General features: G+C 35.2%; 1 long non-coding RNA gene across 1 annotated transcript; it reads left to right on the forward strand.

Annotated features, from left to right (window-relative positions):
* The first annotated feature begins 6,738 nt into the window (after positions 1-6,738).
* LOC149551885 (uncharacterized) lies at positions 6,739-7,368 on the forward strand. The gene is made up of 2 exons (XR_016353337.1): positions 6,739-7,033; positions 7,118-7,368. It is a non-coding gene; the product is annotated as an uncharacterized LOC149551885 (long non-coding RNA).
* Positions 7,369-7,761: the final 393 nt, after the last annotated feature.

A 7,761-nucleotide genomic window follows, 5' to 3' on the forward strand; every position in this document is an offset into this window, starting at 1 on the left:
CTTTCGATTATCTTTCACACTATCAGGGGCATGTCTATATGCTATGTGAACAAAAATAACAATCTGAATAGAGTTATAATACTAAGATTGTGTCTCATTTTGAGGTTGCAATGTGTAGTTCTCACCAAAATCAACAACTGATATAATAGTGCCAATGGAAAAAGTCTCCTTGCACATTCTAAATTGTTCATCCAACCAATGAAACCTGTGACTATGTCTTGCATACTTGTAAAAAATATTTTCCTTCAAATCTAAAATAAAACTAGCCACACTGATATCTTTTCCAACCAATTCACATCTAGAGCTCTCACCTCCACTATTCAATGTGTATTTCACTGTTTCACATACCTTTTTTTTCACTATTGTCTTTCCAAGATCTTGTTCGCACCCCTCATGGAAACATGTGTCAAACTTGGATAAGTCACCACATTTTGAACACTTCTCATTTAAGCAAGCATTTCTATAAAAGAAACAACCATCAACTATATGACATAAAAGTTGATCTAGCAAGTCTCTTGATGATTTTGGAAGCTCACTAGCACCACAATCCTCCAACATCTCTTTACTATGCAAAGTAGAATGGATGTAGTGTAATAGGTCATAGTGCATAGAAAACTCAACATGATATTTGCAACATGTATTTCAAATTTTGAGTGGCACACAATAAAATGGCTTCAAATATTCAAAAGCCCTTTGTGATATATGAAGACTTGGATGACTCTCTCTAAATTGTTTGAACAACATAGTTTGACTTATCTCCAAACAGTGTTTAGGATGTGGCGTACAGTCTCTGATGCCAATTCTCAACTTTAACACATCTTTAGCATTGGGTGATACTCGTGAGTTAGAGTGCCAAAATTGTGTAATTTCTTCCTTCACATCATCGGATAGCTTCTTATCAAAATGTGGAAGTCTCCCACCAAATGCCCATGTTTCATTTTGAAGAGGATCATCAATTTTCTCTCGTCGACTAAGTGCTCTTCTCAAAGTAGTATGATTTAGATTCAAATCAATACAAGTTTGTCTCATATATCTACCCTTTCTCAAATGATGACTTACCAAAGAGGTTGTAATAACCCTTCGAGCAACTCTGTTATCCTTCTCCCTGTTATTTTTCCCAATGCTATTGAGAGCACTGAAAACATTCTTCAAAATAATGGCATTTCTTTCCAACTTTTTATTGATATGAATCTTCAATTTGGAAAGCATAGGTCTCATATTTTGCATCTTTAATAAGTGCATGAAAAGCTGACATTGCTCTACCATTGTCTTGTTGCCGAAAAATATCTGATATAGTCTTGAAGCCCATAACTAAATGGTTCTTTCTAATTTTTTCCCTTCCAAACTAGTAATAATCATTTCATCAATTTCAATTATCCATTTTGGTGTTTTAGAACCTTCATGTCAATTATAACTAGGAGATATGCAATGTTCTTGTGCATTAGGTTCCTGTGCATTGTCATGTTCGACATGGTCAATTATGCAATTTGGATTATGACTTGGTAGCATTTCATCTTCAAAATTTTCATTCTCTAAATTTTTAATTTCGGCATTATCATTTTCAATAGGTACATTTTCATTCCCCAATTGTACATATTCATTATCTGACTCTATGATTTCACCTTCGACTAATTCATCGTCAACTTGACTGATATTCCACATACCTTGTCTTTTTTCTTCGGTGTTCCATTTTGTCTCTTTCCCTATATGTCACAATGTCTTCATTGGATATCTTCCTTTTGTGTTTATCCTTTTGACAACTGTTGCTCCCCATTGAGATGACAAATTCGAACACCTAAGGTTATATTTTCAAATTTTTTTGATTGGTTGGGCCCCAAAACACACTTTTCTGCAAAACCTGTGAAAAAAATTGAAAAAGTGATGTTGTCGGGTCTGCAGGGACAGGGATATGTTGGAAACTAGTGCCGGGAGAAATCAGATATCCGATTTGAAATTAGATATCTGATTCGAAATCGGATATTCGATTATCTCCAATGACATTTGGAGGGAAAACAACCTTTGCTATAAGAGTATTAATATTAAAATAATTATTGGAGGGAAACCAACTTTGGTTTATTAGTATTAATATATAGTATCAATATTATTATAATACCTATAATAGCATTCTTATTATTACTATAGACATAATAGTATTAATGTTTAGTGTTTATTTATTTTATTATTATTATGCTACAATAGTATTAATATATATATTAATACTATGCCATAATAGTATTATTATTATTACTATAGATATAATAGTATAAATATTTAGTGTTTATTTATATTATTATTATTATGCTACAATAGTATTAATAGTATATAAATATGTCGTCATTTAATGGGTCAAAGGGGGTCATAGGTCAACCTATGACCCCCTTTGACCCATATTAACCATTCTAATATGTCCCTAGGGGTCTTAGGACCCCTAGGGACATATCTCGTCATTTAATGGGTCAAAGGGGGTCATAGGTCACCCTGACCTATGACCCCCATTGACCCATATATACCATTCTAATATGTCCCTAAGGGTCCTAAGACCCTTAGGGACATATCTCATCATTTAATGGGTCGTGAGGGGTCATAGGTAAACCTATGACCCCCTTTCACATATATTAACCATTCTAATATGTCCCTAGGGGTCCTAAGACCCCTAGGGACATATGTCATCATTTAATGTGTCAAAGGGGGTCATAGGTCACCCTATGACCCCCTTTGACCCATATTAACCATTCTAATATGTTCCTAACGCTCCTAGGACCCCTAGGGACATATGTCATCATTTAATGGGTCGAAGGGGGTCATAGGTCACCCTATGACACCCTTTGACCCATATTTACCATTCTAATATGTCCCTAGGGGTCCCAGGACCCCTAGGGACATATGTCATCATTTAATGGGTCAAAGAGGGTCAAAGGTCACCTTATGACCCCCTTTTACACATATTAAAAATTATAATATGTCCCTAGGGGTCTTAGGACCCCTAGGGACATATGTCGTCATTTAATGGGTCAAACGGGATCATAGGTCACCCTATGACCCCCTTTGACCCATATAAATGATTCTAATATGTCCTTAGGGGTCATAGGACCCCTAGGGACATATGTTATCATTTAATAGGTCAAAGGGGGTCATAGGGTGACCTATGACCCCCTTTTACACATATTAACCATTATAATATGTCCTTAGGGGTCCTAGGACCCCTAAGGACATATGTCATCATTTAATGGGTCAAAGGGGGTCATAGGTCACCCTATGACCCCCTTTGACCTATATGAACGATTCTAATATGTCCCTAGGGGTCCCAGGATCCCTAGGGACATATCTCGTCATTTAATGGGTCGAAGGGGGTCATAGGTCAACCTATGACCCCCTTTCACACATATTAACCATTATAATATGTCCCTAGGGGTCCTAGGACCCCTAGGGACATATGTTGTCATTTAAAAGGTCTAAGGGGGTCATAGGTCACCCTATGACCCCCTTTGACCCATATGAATGATTATAATATGTCCCTAGTGGTCCTAGGACCCCTAGGGACATGTCGTCATTTCATGGGTCGAAGGGGGTCATAGGTCACCCTATGACCCCCTTTGACCAATATTAACCATTCTAATATGTCCCTAAGGGTCCTAGGACCCCTAGGGATATATGTCATCATTTAATGAGTCAAAGGGGGTCATAGGTCACCCTATGACCTCCTTTGACCCATATTAACCATTCTAATATGTCCCTAGGGGACCCCTAGGGACATAAGTCATCATTTAATGGGTCAAAGGGGGTCATAGGTCACCCTATGACCCCCTTTGACCTATATTAACCATTCTATATATGTCCCTAGGGGTCCTAGGACACCTAGAGACATATGTCGTCATTTCATGGGTCAAAAGGGGTCATAGGTCACCCTATGACCCCCTTTGACCCATATGAATGATTATAATATGTCCCTAGGGGTCCTAGGACCCCTAGGGATGAATGTTGTCATTTAATGGGTCCAAGGGGGTCATAGGTCACCCTATGACCCCCTTTGACCCATATTAACCATTCTAATATGTCCTTAGGGGTCCTCGGACCCCTAGGGACATATGTCGCCATTTAATGGGTCAAAGGGGGTCATAGGTCACCCTATGAACCCCTTTGACCCATATTAGTACATCATCCTGTGGGCATCATTCCCACTGGGTTTTTCCTTCTGATCAAGGGTTTCCCTAGTTAACATATTTGGTGTAATTGTCTATGTGCATCTTGGTATGGTTATTGTTTACTTTGGTTGAATGGATAAGATTGTTTAAAGTTGATAAATGTTTTAATTATTGGATAACTGATTCACCCCCCCTCCCTCTTAGTTATTTTGGTGGACTATTGTTTCTAACAATGCTTGTGATGGGAGATGTTATTCTTATATAGAATTGATTATGGAGAAGAAAAATAAGGAGAATTTTGTAATCAGATGGCTTAGAATTCCTATATTTGAGAAAGTTAGGGAAAGAAATCAAGAAGCATTATGAGTTGCATACATGGATTTGCACAAGAAAGTGGATGAATTAGAAGCATAATTGCAAAAGAGAAGAGTGATTCATCAAAAAGGAGATATTGATAACTTGATGGAAGCGGAAAAGAAAGAAGATATAGTGGAGTGTCACACATGCAATACAAAAGAAGGGGAATAGCATGAAGATGACAAGGTTTGTGAACTTGAAGTTGATGAAAATGATCTGGAGATTGTAGTAGTTATAGGTCAAGAAAGAGAAGTGATTACATGCCTTGTTGAGGACATAAAAGAAGAAAAAAAGGATGATGACATAGAAAAGGTAAAAGTTGACTTAGCTATAGATGATGAGGTATCTCTTGATTTTTATGAGCAACTAGATGGACCTAACATGGAGATTGCAAAACATATTATCGTGAGTAATGAGATCTCTAATTATGAGGATATACATGTTGTTGCTGATGTTACTACCAATTTGGATTCAGATTTACATATTACTAATGCGGATTTACTTGTTATGGTGGAGGATTCACATATTGCTACTATTGTGAATTTGGGTTTACATGTTGTCGCTAACTTGGTTTTGGGTTTTCATAATGTTGATGACATGGATTTCATATTTGAGGATGTTACTATTGGTGGTTGTGATCAATTTCAGAGATTATTTATGAAGCCTTATGTTGTTCAGTTGGTTCCTATGAGTAGACGTGTTGATTGGGTTGTTGAGGTTCATATGGTTTTGATGTTTGAATGGATTTAGCAGATGTAGATGATTTAAAAATGTAGTTTCTTTCCTTTGAGGGATTGGAAACCTTTGGTGAAGATGAAGTTGAGTATAGATATTTCTTTTGGCATCTATTTACTTAGAGAGTTTGATGTAGGAGCATCGAGCATGGTTTTGAGTGGACCTATGTCTCAAGCTTAGGGTTATATTTGGGGCATCTTTGTGGATAATTTCTTATGTGCACATAACTATTGGTTTGATCATGTTGGAGTTAGAGCTCTCTTGGTGCTTACTAGTAACATGTTCTTCATTTCCTAGGTAGACCTTGGGGATTATTTTGGTGATCTTTGACCATGTGGAGCTAGCTTATGCAATCTTAGGTCTAGATCATTGGATAGCATGTGGACCTATGTCTAAGGCCTCATGGTTTTAATTTATCATATGATTTTAAAGTTATGTTTGTAAACTCTAGTCTTGTCCTAAGTGTTTATCTAATTTAATTTGGCAGGATGACTTGTGGCTTGCTAGGTGTAAGTATAAAATCTTTAGATGTCTAGAGGAATTAGTTTAGCATGAAGTAGCTAGGAGCATGTGGAGGGATGATAGCTTGGAGATGGAAGTTCACATATGAGAATTGAGACATTTCTTTGTTTGTAATGATCGTAATTGAGAAGGCCTTACAACCTGACATTTTGGATGTAAATCTTCTGATTCTGATTAATGAATGAGTTCTACTTTGGATCTAAATGTCTTTGTTATTGCTCAATTTCTGTGGTTATTTTTTGGGGGCTAGGTCACCTCCATTGTGGGTACATCTAATCTCTTCGACATCACTAGATCCATAGTCTTTTCGTGATGTTGTTAATAGGTAACACTTAGACTCTTGAACATTACCCTACTAACAATCATGTCTAATAGACAAGATAGTAATTACAACATTGTCTAAGATAAGTAGATTATTGACACAATGTAGAATGGTTCTAATTAAGGAGATGGAACAAGGTAATATAATAGATTATTTTTCTAGTTAAGAAGTGTGTCAAATGTTATTTTTATAAGTAAGTACATTGAATATATAAATTATTAAGTTACCAAATACATTAAAATAATTATATTATACTAATATCATATATCTAAACTATTAACCAAATGTAATATAGGTTTTTTTAAAATAAAAAACACTTTTCTCTTCCAAAACAAAATTAAATAATTTTTTTCCATTATATTATTTAAAAAATTTATCTACAACCTTTTTAATATGACCTATTTATTTCAAACTACAGTTTATGTTATAATCTTTTATTTTAGATTCTCCAAAGCTATAATTGTTTTGATAAGACAGATGTCAAAATATATAACTATTTTACAAGGATTGCATTCCACGTGAAAGTTCAGGGCACTATCTAAAAGCTAAAATGGGCATCTTGACCTGAGAGTTTAAAGCACTGAATATGGAATCTATCCTTGAAATATAAAAGGCAATACTTTATAGAAAAAAAATGTTCACAGCTTTTGAAATTGAAATTATCTAGTCATAAGATATTCCATAAGATTTTCTTTACTGACTTCATTAAAAGTTGTTCTATGCTTTTGTTTCGTATCAGATGTCTTGGACTTATCAAGCAACGTAGCTTTATGCCTGCAAAGTTCAGAATATTAGTGGAAAAATACTTAACAAACAATATGGTAGCAGTATTGGGCATTAAAGTCCATGGAGATCATGAGTTCGAATCTTGGCATTGATTGCGCAAACTAAAGGAAACATACCAGTCATTCCTGAACCAAATTTGAAAAGTTAAAGGTCTCTAACTAAGAATTTGGTATGTGACTTTTCAGCCAGAATTATTTTCCCATATTGGGCTCATTCTATTTTTCTATATATTAAGTTTGAAAAGTGATTTCAGTGTACCGAATATTGAAGAAGAGTCACAGATGAACAGTGTAAGAGTAGCAGAGAAGAGTCAGAGAGTAATGCTGAACATTCTTAGTCACATCATGGAGATTCTTTGACGGTGTGCATATCAACACTTGCGATTACTTGTTCTTGAGTATTAAAACATTCAATAACTTGGGATTGGTGTTCCCTCAACCACTCTGCTGAAATACAAGTTTTATCTAATCAAAGTTAGTCAATTTAACGTGGGTATTCTGATCATCTGAATTTGAGTTTGCTATTGATTGTGATGATGTTATGGCATGCAATTGTCATCTCAATGGGATTTCGTATAGAGTTAATCTTTGTCATGTAGTAGAACGTTATTTGTGCAAATTAGACTGCTTTTTTTCAGACATATTGGACAACTATACAAGTAAACATTGCAACCATATCAAGGAAGGATTTTGCATATAATTTTAATATATTGATCAATGGAAGTAGAATGCATTTAGTGGTCATTATTATTAGGAGTTATAAAACATGTTTGTAATAAATTTTTTATAAACATTTAATTATATATTTAATTCACTTTACAAATATTAAATGTTTTTTTATAGACTTTAACTCTTTGACAAGAGTTGTTATAATTATTTCTTATAGATTAGGTCAGAA

Source organism: Cupressus sempervirens, chromosome 6 (assembly GCF_028749045.1).
Source record: "Cupressus sempervirens isolate cs-2001-9-10 chromosome 6, ASM2874904v1, whole genome shotgun sequence".
Taxonomy (NCBI): domain Eukaryota; kingdom Viridiplantae; phylum Streptophyta; class Pinopsida; order Cupressales; family Cupressaceae; genus Cupressus; species Cupressus sempervirens.